The 19,287-nt window shown below is 43.0% G+C and overlaps 1 protein-coding gene across 8 annotated transcripts in view; it reads left to right on the top strand.

The window, feature by feature from the left end:
* SH3TC1 (SH3 domain and tetratricopeptide repeats 1) overlaps window positions 1–19,287 on the top strand; it is a 98,851-nt gene that overhangs the window by 10,268 nt on the left and 69,296 nt on the right. For 3 of the 8 annotated variants that reach the window (XM_085850176.1, XM_085850175.1, XM_085850170.1), the window contains exon 1: window positions 680–835. The exons of 2 other annotated variants lie outside the window; for them this stretch is intronic. The gene's annotated coding sequence lies outside the window, so the exon portion shown is untranslated. Of the gene's footprint in view, window positions 1–677; window positions 836–1,562; window positions 1,634–19,287 lie in introns of those variants that run through there. 3 more of the 8 variants (XM_085850171.1, XR_015050329.1, XM_085850174.1) reach the window with 3 other exon arrangements.

The raw sequence follows: 19,287 nt of genomic DNA, 5'->3' as shown, positions 1-19,287 counted from the left end.
CAATTGCAGACATCCATTAAATAATTCTCCAAGTCTGTCATGTTCACACGAGGTAATCATGCAAGCTTCCAAGTCAACTCGCTGACCGTGATGATCTGAAAGGTCAGGTAGAATTCACTATCCACAGCCTGTCCACAGGCCTTTAATGGGCCCACATCATCAGGAGTTTTTGCAGTATGGGCTGTAAGATATCAATTTTTAGGGTGAGTTGATCAGAAAGTTCTCCAACTCTTTCGTTGTACAGAGGCACGCCCCTTTCTCTCACGTAGTTTTCCAAGTATTTTCAGCTTCTTTTACAAGCTCTGTGAGCCATTTTAGGAAACAATCCTTATCTGGCACGCACGATGCACGTTCCCTGCCCTGACGGCCATTATTTAGTGGTTTCTGCGCATGAGCACCGAGTATTCTGGGGCAGATTAGGTCATTTCGAAAGTCTCGTATTCACAATAAGAATATTATTTTTCAAGAAGACTACAATGTGAGTTTTACTCTAATTACATTTTCACTACGTTTATATGCATTTAAAGCCATATATAATTGCAATTTGGATGTTTTGTTAAAAAAACAAAACTTTAAATAACAACACAGAATAAAACATTTATTTGCAATATTTGTATAATCTGCGATGTTGAAGTTAAGTTTACGTATAATGAGTATCTTTGAGAGGTTAGCTAATAATCACAATATTTGCGGTGGTTGGTGAATGATTAAGCCAGCCTTGGGACCAGGAACAAGGCGCGCAGTAGTGGGATTTCAAGCGACTGTGTATATATCTTGATAAGACGTCTGTAAGAGGCCCTGCCATCCACACCCACAATAGTTCTTGAGGTGAAAGGTATGTTGATATTCTCTACTCTTACTATGTACAGATGAAAATGTTTGTTGTTCTATCACAAAATAATTTTTCACAAGTTTTGTTTAAGTGTTGCTTAACACAAAATTTTACATCAGACACGGTGACATAATGTTTAGAGTGCCTGCTCTGAGTCTGGGAGGTCAGAGATTTGAACTCGACCCCTGATGAATCATACCAAAGACTTCATGCTTGGTGTTGGCTTCGTGGCTAGGTTGGCTGGCTTGGGATCTTAAGGTCCAGAGTTCAAGCCACGTTGGCTGCTGCATTATTGCCGTGTCGGGTTGGCTCAGTCTGTCATCCTTCTGAGGTTGGCGACATGAGAACCAGTGTACTGGTAATAGGGGCGCTGCATCAGCGGCACAGCTGTGCCCCAACAAAACGATAGTGACGTGGCAGCCAAGCTGCCATATGCAAGAAGAAGATGAATACCAAAGACTTTAAAAATGGTATGCCTTCCTTGCCTGATGCTCAGCATTTAAAAAGGAGAGAGCACAGACAAATAACCATAGGTTGGCAACCACATCGTGGGCTTTGATGTGGGCCTAATGGCCTAATGGTCTCCTCTTGTGTTGAAGTTCCTTGCAAGGGAACTCATGATAATAATTATTATTATTATTATTATTATTACCTCCAGCACCAAAGGAAAAGGAGGTTATGTTTTCACCCCTGTCTGTCTGTCTGTTTGTGTACATGATATCTCAAAAAGTTGCGGACGGATTCGGATGAAACTTGGTGGACACGTTCAGTGTGTGACGAAGAAGAATTCGCTCAATTTTGGTGAGATCCAGATCCAGATGAATTTTTTTTTTCAAGTGATTCCTCACCATTGAGAGTTTTATAGCTAAAATGATATATATCAGGATATCTCAAAACTTTCTAGTTCAATTCTGACAAAACTTGGTGGACAGGTTGGGTGTGTGACAATGATGAATTGTTTCAATTTTGGTGAGCATCCGAATGCAGATCCGGATACGAGAATTTTTTTTAGTTTTTAGAGTGATTCTTCACCATTGAGAAACGTGGTAAAAACGACATATTTCAAAAGCTAGCAGAGGACCCACCCGACGTGCGATTTTGTTCCAAGCATGCAACAGGTTCTTCTGACACATATACCTTTATTTTGGTGGGGTATAGGCAAGTGACATCTCTGTATGGGAAAAATAAATTACCCAGGTTACGTGCATGAAGCCAAGATATACCGACTGCTTAAAATTCAAAACACCTAACTGTACACTGGAAAACGTGGGGACAGGAATACTGAACTGTAAATGGTTGGGACTTGTATTACCTTCCCCCACCTGGAGGTGGGACTACACGAGACACATTTACATAGAGAATTTGCCTCCCAATCCTCATTCCCCCAAGACCACAGGCAAAGATAAAAACACCCCTATACATTAATTAGGGTTATGCTAATCCTCTGTAGCAAGTCTGGATGTAGTTGGGCCAGAACTGTAGGAGTAGCCCGACAAACAAACCCACAAACACTGGTCTGTGAATTATAGTAAAGGATTTATTGGGCCCGATATGTTCAGGCATTGTGTGGCAGAGGTATGTGCTCTCCCCAGTGCGCTTCTAGTTAACTGCTGTATAGATGTGTGCACACATGCGGATAAAAACCTTTTTCCAAATACTGGCTCAGCAATTCTCTGCTCTCCCATATTGATGTTGTAACAGAGGAAAATCGGGCACGATGTGAAGCTTGTGCCACATTCAATTCTGCAGTGTACATGGTGGCCTGTAGCTCTTTTCAAAATCAATGGAAACCGATTAGACGATGGGCAGAGAACATATCCTGGACCAGGAATTGCCAAACCCAACTTCCGACCCACCCATTTTTATGGCTTAATTATCTCAGCTTGCTGTAATTAAAACGAAAAAGGAAAGAAAACATTATTGCAGTGATCACAGAAGCTAGAAAGGTTTGAAAATATACAGTATTCTGAAAAACTTACAGGTTGTACACAATAAGTTGTGTGCATGATTGATACACAATACACATGCACGAAAATATCCTCTTCATAAACCTACTAGAATTCGCTTTCTGTGAACATTTCTCTTCCATCGAAATATGCCCTTTTATGGTGTCGATCAATGTCCGAGGGTGTGTTGAAAAGTCATGCCTCTTATTATTTTTCTCCAAAACAGGTAAAGATATTCAAATGAAACAAAGACAGATGCAAACATCTATCTTTATAATACCATTGGTGCATATTTATTTCTCAGCATAAACACCACTGCGGTGTTGTAGTAATCAACAATAGACCTTTTCGATCGGCTTTATTCTCACAAAACCCATACGCATATCTACAACAACATAAATATACATAGGGTAAGAATAACAAAATACAATAACTTGTACACATAATACTGAAGGCAAATACCACATACGCATCACATAATAACGAAGTTAAACTCCATACTCTAATCCCAATTACATTCCTCAGAGTACATTATTCCTAATATAGTATATAACATACCATTACTGTTCCAGCATGACTTTCCACGGAGTACGTGGTATACGTGTCAACACCAGCCATTGACCTTCATATACAGTGCTGCCACATCCGCCCAATTACCGTTGCCGCCAATTACAGTATGGCACTTTATTATCACAACATTCACCCCCTTCCGAGAAATCTATCTCTATAAATCTAGTCTAATAGGAGGACGAATGGTGCGACCGGATCTTCTTGGCACTGGAGGGTTATCCACAGCATCTGATTGCTGTGGAGTTGCAGGAACCATATCAGGAACGAGATCATCCCCCTCTGAGCAGGGTGCGTCTTGGGGACTACCCTGGGGAATTACATTTTCTTCAGAAGCCTGAGGTAGAATTTGGGGTTCACTCTTGGATGGGGTTCCAATTGGGGCTAAGTGTCTAACAGAGACCGTAGTTTCCCTGCCATCTGGGTAGCGAATATGGGCATAGTGGGGTCCTGCTTGGAGGAGGTCGACTTCATCCACAAGGGGATCAGTTTTATTCGTGCGTACGTGACGCTTCAGCAGGACTGGGCCAGGATTGCAGAGCCAAGTAGGCACCGAGGCTCCCGAGGAAGAACGACGAGAATAGTTCAGAAGTCTTTCATGAGGGGTAGCATTGGTTGCTGTGGACAACAGTGAACGAATTGAGTGGAGAGCATCAGGCAGAACAGTCTGCCAGCATTTGATGGGTAGATTACGGGATTTTAGAGCCGTTGTGATTGCCTTCCAAATGGTACCATTGAACCTCTCCACTTGGCCATTCCCTTGAGGATTATAGCTAGTAGTTCTGCTACCAGCGATCCCCCTACTGGCAAGGAAGTCTTGTAATTCCTTGCTCATGAAGGAGGGTCCCCGGTCCGAATGAATGTAAGCCGGCATTCCGAAAATAGTGAACAGCTGACAGAGGCACTTGATAACCGTGGAAGTGGTCATGTCGGCATAAGGAAATACAAAAGGAAACCGTGAATATTCATCCACAATGTTAAGAAAATACTGGTTCTTATCTGTACTCGGAAGAGGCCCCTTGAAATCTATATTGAGACGCTCAAATGGCTGAGTAGCTTTTATGAGTCGAGTCTTATCTGGTTGGTGAAACTTGGGCTTGCATTCTGCGCATATTTTACAAGATCCAACAACCTGCCGGACATCCTCGACAGAGTATGGCATATTCTTAGATTTCACAAAATGGTATAAGCGGGTAACCCCTGGGTGGCACAAGGCTTCGTGGAGGTTAAACAGTGAATGTCGATCGTGGCATGCCATCCCACAATAAGACCTGGAGAATGTATCAGAGGGAATGTTTTCTCGACCAGGACGATACACAATGTCAAAATCATAGCAAGATAATTCCATCCTCCAACGCATGAACTTATCATTCTTTATCTTATTTTTATGCTGCTTATCAAACATATAGCTCACTGATCGTTGATCTGTTTTTATAGTAAAATGTCTGCCTATCAAATACTGTCTCCAGTGGCGAACTGTTTCAATAATAGCCTGGGCCTCCTTCTCAATAGAAGCATGACGACATTCGGGTCCCTGAAGGGTTCGGGAAAAGAAGGCTACCGGACGTCCTGCCTGGGTGAGGACTGCAGCAATTGCTACATCCGAAGCATCGGTCTCAACTTCGAAGGGTATGGATTCGTCAATCGCCCTCACCACTGAACCTTCAATGTCTTGCTTAAGAAGATGGAAAGCCGCTTCTGCTTCCCTTGTCATGGGAAATGTAGTAGTGGCACACAGTGGGCGGATCTTGCTTGAGCAGTCATATATCCACTGTGAATAATAGGCAAAGAAGCCAATGCGTCGGAGCGATTTCATGTCCCGAGGAACAGGCAAATCCTGTAAGGGTCGGAGTCGTTCAGGATCCGGGCGCATTTCCCCTCCTTCCACCACATATCCGAGAATACTGAGCCTGTTAGTTGAAAAGATGCATTTGTCTTCATTGTAAGTTATATTCTTTCTCTTAGCAGCCTCAAGAAATTTCGTGAGATTAGCATCATGCTCTTCCTGAGTCATGCCGCAAATAGTAATGTTGTCTAAGAAAGCAAATGTTCTATCCAGTTCTTCTTCTTGGATGAATGAATCCACGATACGTTGGAAGCAAGCCACTCCGTTGGTGACGCCAAAGGGAACCCGAGCAAACTGATAAAGGCGTCCACAGGCCTCAAACGCGGTGTATGGCTTATCTTCATTTCTGATGGGGATTTGATGATACACACTACGGAGGTCAATCGCACTAAAAACACGGTATTGAGCAATCTTGTTAACAGTGTCATCTATACGAGGCAGAGGATACCCGTCAAGAAGTGTAAATTTGTTGATAGTTTCTGAATAGTCCACGGCTAAGCGTTTCTTGTGAGTTTCGTTCTTAACGACAACAACCTGTGCACGCCAAGAGGAGTTACTGGGCTCTATAATACCTTCCTTCAACATCCTTTGAATTTCCTTTTCAATGAATTTCCGATCATCGGGAGAGTACCGGCGTGATCGAGCAGCAACAGGATAACAATCAGCTGTCAAGTTGGCAAACAGTTCTGGAGGGTCAACACACAGTGTACTGAGTCCACAGATAACAAGAGGAGGCAAACTACCTCCATATGTCAGTGTAACACTATCATGCAGTCCCTGAAAATCCTGGCCCAAAACTATATCTGAACACAGCTGAGGGAGTATGGACAGACGCACATCTTGGTAGCACCGACCGTTTACTTTGATATTGACTTGACAGAACCCTGATGTCTGAGCGGTGAAGGAAGTAGATGCCATGGAAACATTGCCTTGGGTGTGATGTACACTTAAGGAATGGCACTTAACGAGGTCGGGATGGATAAAACTTTCTGAACTACCACTATCAATAAGGCCATCCAATTCCACTCCATTGAGCGTGACCCTCACAACCGCCTTTGATAACACCCCTGGGGCAGCGGCAGAAGACACAGCCGCTAGCGTTGCCTGATCAGAGGAAGTTGCACAAGCACCAGTAGCTACTGATGAAGTACTATGGCACACCTTTGCAAAATGACCCTTTTTCTGGCACTTATGACACACAGCCTCTCGTGCCAGACATTTTACACGTGGGTGTTTTAAAAAACCACAAAAGAAACATTTAACACCCGTAGCAGTCATTACAGTTGTGGGTTCCACTTCACCGGTATTCTGATTGGATGAGGCAGCACCCAATGAACCGGAGGGTTGAATAACACAATAAGATTCTGAATTTCGTTGGGCTGAATCTAGAGATCTCGCCTGATCAAACATGGTAGCTAAATCTAAAGTCTTATTCTCTAATAGACGTTGTCTGATCAGTGGTGACTGCAGGCCGCTAATGAAGGCATCCCTGATGGATTCTTCGCAATGTTGAGTTGCTGTTACAGCCCCAAAGTTACACTCTTTACTTAACGTTTCAGAATCAGAAGGTATTCATCTAAGGACTCTCCGACCTGCTGGCGGCGAGTTGCAAGACGATGGCGTGCAAACACTTCATTAGTGGGCTTTACGTACTGTGACTGTAAAGTACGGATAGCCTCATCATAAATGGTGCACTCTGATATAGTTTCGTATAGTCTTGGTGAGACAAAATTTGTAAGCAGACTCATCTTATCCAGATTATCCTGTGGTAGAGCTCCCAGGAAGTTTTCGAACGTCTTCAACCAGTGTTTCCATTCTTGTGCCGCCATGGGTGAACTGGGATCCGAATCCAGCCTCTCTGGTCTCAGCAAACGCTCCATTCCAGTGTAGGCCTGGCGCTCTTCTGGTCCAATCCAACCAGGTAAGTTTTGTGAGAATAAATTATTGTTGTAGTAATCAACAATAGACCTTTTCGATCGGCTTTATTCTCACAAAACCCATACGCATATCTACAACAACATAAATATACATAGGGTAAGAATAACAAAATACAATAACTTGTACACATAATACTGAAGGCAAATACCACATACGCATCACATAATAACGAAGTTAAACTCCATACTCTAATCCCAATTACATTCCTCAGAGTACATTATTCCTAATATAGTATATAACATACCATTACTGTTCCAGCATGACTTTCCATGGAGTACGTGGTATACGTGTCATCACCAGCCATTGACCTTCATATACAGTGCTGCCACATCCGCCCAATTTCCGTTGCCGCCAATTACAATACGGCACTTTATTATCACAACATGCGGTACATTCATTTCTTCCAACATTCCCGTGGTTATGTGATGCCATCACAATGGAACTGTGCATCCTTCTGACTTAATCAGTGCTTCACAGCGGCCCAGGCATCATCGTCATAAGAAGAACGTTCTCCGCGAAGGTGTTCCTTTGGTTTGGGGTAGAGATGAAAATCTGAAGGAGCCAAGTCGGGGTGGGTGATCCCTTGTGGCTGTATTCCATTGATCTCTCTTAATCTCAGCATTGCAATGGTGCACCCAACTCTCATCTCCCGTCAGCTCTAGTAATCTCCAGTTGTCTCATTTGGAGTCAGTCATCCCAACTCTCATCTCCAGTGCTAAATGCTTCACAGCACTGACAATGTCGTGCTGCCCCTGCCATCTTGATTAATGTAGCATTGATACATCTTGTGTCAGAATCACAAAATTTCACACCTAGTGGTGGGAATAACTAATGTGCGGACTGCCCTTTTATTCATTCTGGTGCGGGCCCGTAGGTGTGTGCCCGTACGTGTGTGGCCGTACATGCAAAAAAAAAAAAAAACTTTCAAACAACCACACAGGCCGTTCCTTCGCTCTCGTAAACGACGACTGTATTGGGGCATTGTGTTTATCTATAAATGCGCATTAAAAAAAAATCGAGAAATTATTAGAATACAGTATACATACGGCGGTCGCATACGGAATACGGCGGTCGCATACAGACACACAGACATTAATATCAAACCTTGAAAAGGCACATACTCAGGTCCCCAGCGTCGATTGTGACATCATACCAAACGAAGAAGTGTGACGTCATTCGTGATGTCATAGCACCGTGTCTTGTCATTGGTCGACAGATAAATGGTCCTAACTTGGGAACCGCTCGTCCGATTAATATCAAACCTCGAAAAGGCACATCCGCGGGTCCCCAGCAATATTCCTGGCAAGTTTCAATCAGATCGGACCGGCGGTCATCGAGAAACGGCGGTCGCAGACAGACAGACAGACAGACACACACACACAGAGATTGCTGGAATTATAGATAGATTAATATCTTTACCTGTTCTGGAGAAAAAATAGGAGGTATTACTTTTCAACACGCCCTCGTATAGAATGCATACATCTGTCAGGATGGCACAGAGAAAGCACACATGCCTCCAAAATGCCTCGTGTTGTACGTTAAGCTGGCGACACCTCTGGTACCATTGATTACTGGTTACCTTTAAAGATCCATCAATGTCTCACAACCAATAATAGGCCAGTCATCTTCAGAGTCTTGACTAAATTCTAAATTCCCACCCTCACTTTGCCCAGAGAGATGGGTACCCTTTACTTCTTCGTCTGGTTAGCCTGCCTCCTTCAATTTTACTGATTCTTGCAGAACTTGTTTTGCTGCACGTGCACGTGAGCCATAAGAGCAAAATGTCGGATGTGTGCAATTTAGTTACGGCCTCTAGTCAAATGCAGATGAAAGGCTTGGACAGATGGTGCTGTCATCACTTCAAGGGGTAGGTCATTTCTTGCCTTCACCGTCCTCGTGACGAAGGAAAGTTGATGATAATTGATCCTAAATCGTGGAATCTGATAACCATGTGTATACATATGCCTTGTTGGTCTTGCTACAGGAGTGATGTGTAGTCTACTGTCAAAGGCAACCATGTTGTTGTGTATCTCATTCATCATCACCCACCTGACGTTTTCTATACTTTATTGAAGAGCTGTGCAACCAAGTTACTCTAGCATTGCTGATGTGGTTGAGGTGTTTTGGTAACAATTGAGTATATAGTTGGTTGCTTGTCTTTGTGCCATTTCTCGTTGGTGTGTGCATTTCTTTGTGTACGGATCCCACACCGTAGTTGCATATTATACCAGAAATCTGATGAGGGCTTTTGTTCACCTTTGCTTTCAGATTTATAGAGTTGATGTGCAAGTTCCATCTCGGGAAAGCTAAGGTGTTGTTCGCTTCCTCCCATACATTTGTGACATGCTTGTTCCATTTAAGATCAGAGCTGATGGTAATACCAAGATACTTAAGCATGTCGCAGAATCCAAGATGATATTGTTCAGAGTATACTGGAGTTCGATCCGGCTCCGTTTTCCGATAATTGCGATGGCTTGGCACTTTTGGGTATTCAGTTCCATCATCCTGTCTGCACCCCATGTAGCCAAGTGGTTGAGGTCTTCTTGTATTTTGGTACTGTCTTGCTCTGTTTCGACGGTCAGATGGATTATGGTATTGTCCACAAATTGTCATATTACTGATGTTAAATTAACAGGTAGGTCGTTTATGTTGTACAGAAAGAGGTATGGTCCAATGGCTGATCCCTCTGGTAATCCAGATCGAACTGCTACCTCGGCCGATTCAGAGCTATCACTCCACCTTGACTGTTTCAGAGCCATCACTCTACCTCGGCCAAACAAAATGTGAGAAGAGATAGAACAGAGGCTTCTGGTGTATGTATGTACATCAACTATAGATGGTGTAATAACTGTTCAGTGAAGGACAAGGTATGCACGCCACATTACGAATTGCTTCTTGTTGCGCTTCAACCTGTTTATTTACCGAGGGACAGAAATCAGATTTTTATAGCGGTCATCTACATTCCACCACAAGCCAATGTAACAACAGCAAGTGAATCCAATCACCTCCAGGATGCATGATCTTGAGGCTCTATCGCCTGACTGAGCCAAAATTACCTTGGGAGATCATATTCAGTGCAGACTGGACACTGTATTACCAACATTTGATCAACATGTTCGGCAACGTACGTGGAATGATCTAATTCTGGATTTATACGACTCCAACATTCCTCATGTGAATTCATCAAAGACTTATCCTCAGCTGTGAAACCCGACCACAATAACATTATTTTGGTTCCATTTCACAAGCAGAAACTGAAAAGGTGCAAAGCGGTTATCCAGGAACGGCGTGTTTGGAGAACGGACACCACCGAGGAGCTGCGGGTATGTTTTCATTGGACAGATTGGAGTGTATTCATGGTTCATCTGAGTCGGTGAATGTAAGAACGGTTATCTCTGAGTACATCAAGTTCTGTGTTAATTCTGTCATCTCATATAAAGTTGCTAAAACACATCCGAATAACAAGTTGTCGTTTAAGGCCCGGTCACACCTTGACGTTTTAGCCAACGTATGCCGATTTTTGAATTTTTTTTCTAAAACGCTGGCAAACGTTGAATACGTTATGGGTAAGTTTTGATAACATTGAGAGCACGCTGAAAAACACTGCCATACGTCGTTGTACGTTGGCTTTAAACGTTGTACTTTTCGGTTGTCCTCAAATTTTTTCATGCTTGAAATTTCACGACGTATGCCGGCGTAAAACTCACACGTTCCGCTACGCTGGCCACAAGTTGTATACACGGTCTGCGATCGTTGACAGACGTCAACACATGCTACTTGTAAGTTAATCATAAGTTGAGACACACCGAGGTAATGTTTAGTGTACCCGAAACTTATTTCTAACCTATGATTAACGTGTTGTTGGCACGTCACGCGATCGTTGCCACACGTCGACAGACGTTACTTTTAAGTTACTCATAGGCTGAAAGACGTCGGTATAATGGATCGTCCTTGCGTCAGCGTCCACGGCCACGGCCAGGACACTTATTTGCAGCATTCTTCAAACTTTTCTTCGGCATGACGAGGATGTTCACACTTCGATGTCGAGCTTGGCTATGATTCCAATTGTCCATCGGCAGCGTCTATTTAAAATAGTCGAGTTTGAGCGTTTTAACACGTTCAGAAGAAACGCTTCAAATTTCCAAACCCCAGCGTCAAAAAACAAAGGCGAGTGACAGCAATTTAAATCGTTCATTGTAAACAATGAAAATAGCAGAGTGGTACTGTTTAAAAGTCGTTGAGTGTAAAAAAAATCCAATTGTTGAGCGCAAGCGTCTACTTTCAATAGTGGGGTTTGAGCGATTTAGCACGTTCAATAGAAACGATTAAAATTTCCGAGCGCCAGCGTCAAAAAACAAAGGCAAGTGACAGCAATTTAAATCGTTCATTGTAAACAATGAAAATAGTTGAGTGGTACCGTTTAAAAGTCGTTGAGTGTAAAAAAAATCCAATTGTTGAGCGCAAGCGTCTACTTTCAATAGTGGAGATGCAGCCATTTAAATCGTTGAGTGGCAGCCTATGAACCTACCCGTGGACACGCGGACGCAAGGACGATCCATCATAACCCACACCCTCCCCCTCACACTCACCTACTACTGCCAACATGAACAAACTACTACTACTACTACTAATACTAATACTGATACTGATACTGTTACTGCTGACATGGACATCGACTCAAAAAGGACTCGAAAACACTGTTGGGTTCCCCTTTTATGAGCAGCATTTTTATATACCAATTCCCAAAACCGCTGGGAACACGTCTTTATATGGCAGTTGTAAGCTAGAAACACATTCATTTTTTTTTTTTTTGTCGACCGGAAGACGTCATTGGAATACGTCTGCATACGTCGATGTGTGTTGGGACTACGTAAAGAATTGGTTCAAAGCACGTCAAACATAAGTTAGAAATATGTTTCGCGTAAAAAAGACATTACCGCGACGTGTTTCGACTTATGAGTAGCTTATAAGTAGCGTTTGTGGACGTGTGTAAGCGTCCACATATCGTGTGTAAAATTTATCTCCATCGCATGCGGAACGATTCGTCATACGCCGAGTACGTCGTAAAATTTTGAACATGTTTAAAATTTATTGACATACTCTACTTACTACGACATATGATAGCGTACTTTAGCGTTCTACTCACGTATACCAAACTTACTCATATCGTATTTGACGTGCCCCAACGTTTTAGACACATTTTTCTTAGGTCGGCATACGCTGGCAAGATCGCCAAGGTGTGACCGCGATGTTGACACTTCCATTTCTACGGCAGTTATGATTCGAATCGTTGTGCGTCAGCCTTTTAATAGGCTACGTCACGACATTGTCGGCGATGCGTGCAACGCGCTATGCCGAAGTTAGACTATCGTTGGGCATCGGTTGTGTAGGCCGACAACAAGTTCAGCATTCGTTGGTATAAGTTATCTATAACACAACGAAACGTTCTGTGTCCATTACTAATATGTTATGCATACGACCAACTCGTTATGAATACGTCCGAATCTTAAAAAAAAAACATCAAAAGTTCAACGTCAGCCAGCGTTTAACATACATTTTAATACGTTGCCATCGCTGGCTAAAACGTCAAGGTGTGACCGGGCCTTTACCAATGAGCTGAAGGACTTATTTTAGCTACAGAGGGAAACCTTTGTGGATGGATGTAGATCGCAAGTTAAAGCTTTTCGGAAAGAAACATATGGGCAAGTTACAAAGTCCAAGGCAGATTATAAACCAAAGTTAGAACGGAATTGTGAAGGAATAATTTCCGTGCTGGTTGGCACAAAAATGCAGACTATGATTGGATACAAGGACAAATCAATGAGACGAGTAGACTGTCCTAAAGACTTTGTTGATCATCTTAATGTCCTTTTTTGTAGATTTCATGTTCATGATTTTAAACATGACAATAATTAAGCCTCCCTCGATAGGATAGGATGAGGCTTATAGTTGTTTTAGGGTTTGGTTCTACATTTTTTGTCCCCAATTTTAGCTCACATGGAACATTGTTCCAGGTAGCTTATGGGATGGCACGCCGTCCGTCAGTCCATCCGTACATAGACACTTGCAACTTCTCCGAAACTACACAGTACACACACAATTTCGATGAAACTTGACCACAGCCTTCATCCCCTATGATCTACCAAAGTTTGCTCACACTATTTAAAAAATATCATGGTCGAGTTGGGTTTATGGGTTGGGGAGGGGGAGGTTGTGGAGGAGGGTGGGGGGAGCACATTTTGTTGATTCCATCCCACGTTGACTTCCCCCTCAGTATCATTATTCTACCAGGTGAGCACCAAGAGGTATTGCCCCTATCTTTAATGGAGCCTTGTAGTTTCTTGGAACCCCTAGGAGACATACAAAACCACCATTTATATTGTTTCCTCCCTTTTTTCTGCCAATTTCCGAGCTGTAAGTAGGATCCGACTGGGACTTTTGGAATTAAATTTTACATCAATACTGCAAATATGAGGGAAACGGGGTCGACGGAATATTTTTTGACCTTGACATGATTTTAAGGTCGTGACCCAGTTATCGAGATTTTAACATTTTTCACCAAAACTTGACTAAGGTTGGTCTGATCAGAACAAAATTGACCTCTCTCTGGATAGCCTAGAATATGGTGCATTCACCCATAAAATACATCATATCCTTTTGGATAAAGGTCAAGTCAAATAGCAGTCTGAATAAAATAACGCATTTTTGTAATCGCTCAATTTGGCCAAAGCAGGATCTCAAAGACCACTGGCCTTACAAGACGTTCTTGCATCATAATAGTGTACCTACAGTCCTACACTGAACTTATGCACCTGATATTTGATGAGTATCATTGACCTACTTTATTCGGATTGACCTAATTAACAACAAAAGAAAAAGATTTTGAAGCATACACAGAATTGAGGCATTCGGCCGTCTCATGAGCGGAGTCAGCTGTGGTGCCATTTGAAGTGAGGGAAGGAATGAAGGTGGCAACACCCAGCCAAAGTTGCATGGTGACAATTGAAATGTCCACATACGAGGAAGAGAGAGTTGGGATGAGTGGTGAAAAGTTGGTCCATGTTGTGTGAGAGAGATGTAGATCATGAAGTTGTCACTGCTTTGAGGACATCATAACACAGAGACAAACAAGAGGTGGGAGCAGAGGAGAAGTCGGAGCCGAAGGTACTACTGGGAGTTGGGAGGTGTAAGATCATTGTACAGGTTAGTGATGTAAATTGTAACTCCACCACCAGGGCAAAGTTCAGGCCGATCGAATTAGAGGAGACAATAGCCGGCAAGAGATCCAACACTTGCAGCAAACCCGAAAGATTGTACTTTTTATGGAAATTGAAAAAGTTTCATGTTGTTGACAATAACATTTTGGTTATTTTCTATCAGTCCTTGATTTGAAGTATTCTTACGTTTTCAATTTAATGTGTACATTTGGTAATCTGTCAAAAGAGAATGTTAAGAAATTGGAAAGACACAGGAAGATTGGCCAGCATGTAATATGGACAAATCTCGCTTCAATTTGTACATTGTATGAGAAACGTGCCGTGTTGAAGGTTCACAGGATAATGCGGGCCCCATTGCACTTCTTGTTTGTTTTTGTTTGAATCATTCAGGCATTTACCTTCATGCTCCACTTACCTTTTTTGGGTGTGTGTGTGTGTGTGTGTGTGTGTGTGGGGGGGGGAGGGGTGGAGTTTTCACCTATATCGAAGGTGAAGGTGGGGATATTGACATGGCATAGTGCAAGTGATTCACTGCCACCATATTCACTCCCAGGGGAAGCGGATATTAATAGTTTTGAAAAAAGTAGTTGCTGTTCACTCAATCTGAACTGTCTAGCCGAGGTTTGAATGTTGGCCCAGCTATAAACTGTCACCCTGGTAATTCGCAGGCAGGGTAATTCATCAGTACGATCCCTCAGATGGATGTTAAAGTGGCCATTCCATCTGCGGGCATGAGTTGGTGGATATTACACACCCATCCATTGGAACCATACTCTGTGCAGAGCATCGGTGATGCCGAAGCAGTCTCATGAGCTATTGGGCACAATCCTGGATGGGTCACCACTCTGATGCAGGATATTCAAATGGCTCAATGATCCCAGCAAGCTGGTACTCATTTTGCTGACCTCCAAAGGATGACAGGCTGAGTCAATCCCACCTGGTATTAATTCAACAGCCAAACAGGATTTCAATGACATCTTGGATGCTGCTGTCTTGTCAGTATCTGTCTGTCGTGAGGATGTTGAGGTCACGGAGAGATTCACTTACCTTGGCAGGGAGATTCGTGTCTCTGCATGTTGTGAGCCAGAGGGCAATGGACCTTTGGGTGAGGCCTGGGGAGTTATGGATTCACTGGATCTTGGGGTGTAGCACTGTCGGTACCTATGCAGGAGGATGAAAGTATAAATCTTTAAGTCCTTGGTGCGTTCAGTCTTCCAATACGGATGTGACACTTGGACTCTGACCAGGGATCTGAAACGGAGACTTAACTTCTTCGGTACCAGTTCTCTTTGGAGAATCCTTGGCTATCACTGGACAGACTTTGTGTTCAACAAGTGGTTTCTCACAGAGACTCAAATGAAATGTATGTGTGTCATCCGTGATCGTCAGCTGTGGCTTTATGGGCACGTGGTTCGTTTTCCTGGTGCTGAACCTGCTTACCAGATTCTCTCAGCGAGGGAGTCTCGTGAGTGGAGGAGGCCAACTGGCCAACCACGTGCCTCGTGGTTTGCAGCAGGTTGATCAGCATCTCAAGGAGATGGGGATGGGCCAGGCATCCACCTGGGGGATGGCCAGACAGAGGCCCATGGAGTACCGACGGAAAGTGGACACAGCAACGCGCTGCTCCAGCACATTCTCCCATTCCTGACCTGACCTGATTTCCTTGCTGAATCTCTGCTGTAGTTTGTATTTTCTCTTTTGCTTTATTTGCAGTTATTTTTTGCTTTGTTTCCAGTTCTTTTCTTTTTTTTTTCCTTCCTATCCATGTTCTCAATGCCCTTACATTGTGATCATCTGCTCAACCCATGCAGTAAAAAATGTCCTGCTATTCACATCAGAAAGTAAACCGTTGTTGTATATTCAGGTGATTTGCCGGTTTTATGTGGTCTGCACGGCTCAAATTGAATTCAAGTGCACATTTTAAAAGGAGCTTTTCTTTGATTGCTTTTATTTTCTATTCCTCGTTTGCTTCTCTCCATATTTTTGCATATAGTGTTCTGAGCTGTGCTTTTGTAACAGGCACCGCATATAACCAACTCAACAGGAAACAATTTGGTGTCTATCTCTAATGGGAGTTTCTACATTATGCTTGCATACTGTTTGATAAGAGTAGTCAGTTTTCTCGAATAATTTATAGGCTTTACTTGCAGAATGTCATTATGTGTGTAAGGCCGATAAAAGGAAGGGAATGGAAGGAAATATGGGGCTGCAATGAAACATTCAGGGGAGGGGTTGGTGGTGGGTGGGTTAAAACTCAACCTTTTTACATACAATGTACAAAGGAGATGGCCTCTTGGCTGCTGTAATGTAACAAATTATCCAAATCTTGTCTAAGTCAACAGTATAAATGACAATTTTATCTCATTCAGATCAACCTGCTCTTTTAAGGCTTTCAATCGTTTGCTCATTAACTCTACAACGACTTACATTAAACTCCAGCAGGAAAATATTAAATGAGTGACTTAATCAGTTCTCTTGAATAGTCATACGGCATTGATGTATACAACTCGTATTCATTCAGGAATAAAAATATCTTTGACCTCTTATTTAAAGTGTATGGTTATAACACAGTTGGTATTTTCCCACAAGTTCATTATATAATTTTAAACTCTCCAATCTGATTAAGGACCACATTAAGGGACTGAAATAAAACAAAGAAAAGAGAAAAATTTTACCATTAATTGGGAGATTTATTTCTTGAAAAGGCAGATTTATAAAGTTGTGTGATTCTTGATTTTTATTTTATTTAACTATCATTATCTCTGCCATCAAAGGTGGGCAGAAATTTATGTTTTCACCTCTGTTTGTTTGTCTGTCTATTTGTCTGTGAGCAGGATAACTCAAAAAGTTATGGACAGATTCGGACGAAACTTGGTGAACAGGTTAGGTGCATGACATGGATGAATTGATTTGATTTTTGTGAAGATCCAGATCCGGCCTATCAGTGGGATACAAAACTTAAAGTGTTCAGCCTGGCGGAGGTATGCGCTTTACTGAGTGCCGTTACAGTTCTTTTTGATCAGACAAATAGCTGATTGTTTTGACCAGCTCACTACCCTCGCCTCTCCACACGTCATTGCAGAGATTGATGTCACAGATTTGCTGTGTTGTCATGATTTACACGAATCATAATACAAACATTTCTTTTGTTCAAATTGATTTGTAATATTGGTGATATATTTATTTGCAATATAGAAAGGTCCAAGTGGTCTAAAGTTCTAAATGGTCAAGGATATAAGCTCTCTAATCTGTCTGAAGGGTAAGGGTCTAAATGGTGTTAAGGTCTCAGGGGATCTAAAGGGACTTCAGGGGTGTAAATGTCTCAATGTTTTAGGGGTCAAAAGGGTGTAACAGGTCTCAAAGGTGAGGAGATCGAAAGGTGTCTAAAGTGTTGACAGGGTCTTAAAGGTAAAAGGAGTATTTGGGGTCCTCAGGGTTTTTGGAGTCCTCTGGGATTTTGGGGTCTTTTGGGTCATCTCGGTCTTTTTGGTCCTTGGGGACTTTTGGGTCTTCAGGGTCTTTTGGGGATTTTCAGTCATCCGGGTCTTGGGTCTTTTGGGTCATCTGGGTCTTTTGTCTTTTGGGCCTCTGGGGTATTTTGGGTAATCTGCATCTTCGGGATATTTTGGGTCCTCGGGGAGTTTGGGGTCTTTTGGGTCTTAGGCATCTTTAGAGGTCTTAAGGGTCTTGGGGTCTTAAAGGATTTTCAACGGTCGAAGGGGTCTCAGCAGTCTACAGGGTCGAAAGGTACATTCCAATAGTAGGTAATTAATTAATAGACATACATGTGTGAAGTCAGAGTGCAACTGACATTCAAACAGTACTTTTTAATAGACGTACGAGTATAATCACATGGCTTTGCAGCTTCACCGCTTCACAGCTTCACGGACAGACTATGCTTTTCGTTTTTAGCTCATCTGGACTTAATTCTGGTGAGCTTGTACAATCGAGCAGTATCCGGAGGTGAGTGAGTGAGTGAGTCAGTCAGTCTGTAAACACTTCAGTCATTATCACTCAAACCAAACATACGATTTCAATGAAACTTGGCCACATGCTTCATATCTGGTGCCTCACGAAGATGGATTGACTGCATCAAAATCTGTGCTAATTCAGGGTGTGTATGCAGGGGTTTTGCCCCACCCCCCCGACCCCCCAAAAATGTATTGCTCCCCTCTCCGAAACTGCACACACGATTTTGATGAGACTTGATCACAACCTTCATCACCCATGATGTACCAAAGTTTGTTCACGGCATTAAAAAAAAAAGTCAGGGCCTAAGGGGGTCTGCGGGGGGGGGGGATGGGGCGGGGTTATGCCTGGTGTCGGCTTAATGATTAGGGTGGTAGGCTTTGGATCCCAGGACCCTGAGTTCAAATCCCACTCATCTGTTGAATTACTACCAGGTGGGGTTGACTCTGCCTGTCATCCATCCGAGGTTGGCAAAATGAGTACCAGCTTGCTGGTATCCTGTGTCGGAGTGGTGACCTGTCAAGGATTGTGCCCAATAGCTAAGGAGACTGCTGAGGCAGCACCAACGCTCTGCACAGAGTATGATCCCAATGGATGGATGTATAGGGGGGGGTTGAGTGACTGGTGCTCCTGATCCAGGTGAGCTTCAGGACACACATATATATTGTTATGGATTTTGGAAAGCATGTGCATTCAACATACAGATGTCCCAAAAGTCAGTTATGTCATTAAGTATGTGTGTAGTCAGATCCCCTTCCTTTTGTCTAGTGGGAGAATCAAAGGCGTGCATTGCGATTTCTTTTAGTTAGGTTATTTTATCTCACAAGCCATCTCACAACCATTCCATCTGCATGACCCCTCAGCCCATCACAATCCACCACCAACCAGCTACCTTCTCGCACCCTGACGTGCCAAGGCAAGATCTCGCGGTTCCGGTTTCTCGGCTCCCACAAACGTTGTAACTCTTTCCCA

Source organism: Eptatretus burgeri, chromosome 12 (assembly GCF_056783735.1).
Source record: "Eptatretus burgeri isolate ZD-2024b chromosome 12, Ebu_testis_v1, whole genome shotgun sequence".
Taxonomy (NCBI): Eukaryota; Metazoa; Chordata; class Myxini; order Myxiniformes; family Myxinidae; genus Eptatretus; species Eptatretus burgeri.
Note: the sequence above shows the minus strand (reverse complement) of the source record. Positions and strands in the feature narration are given on the sequence as shown.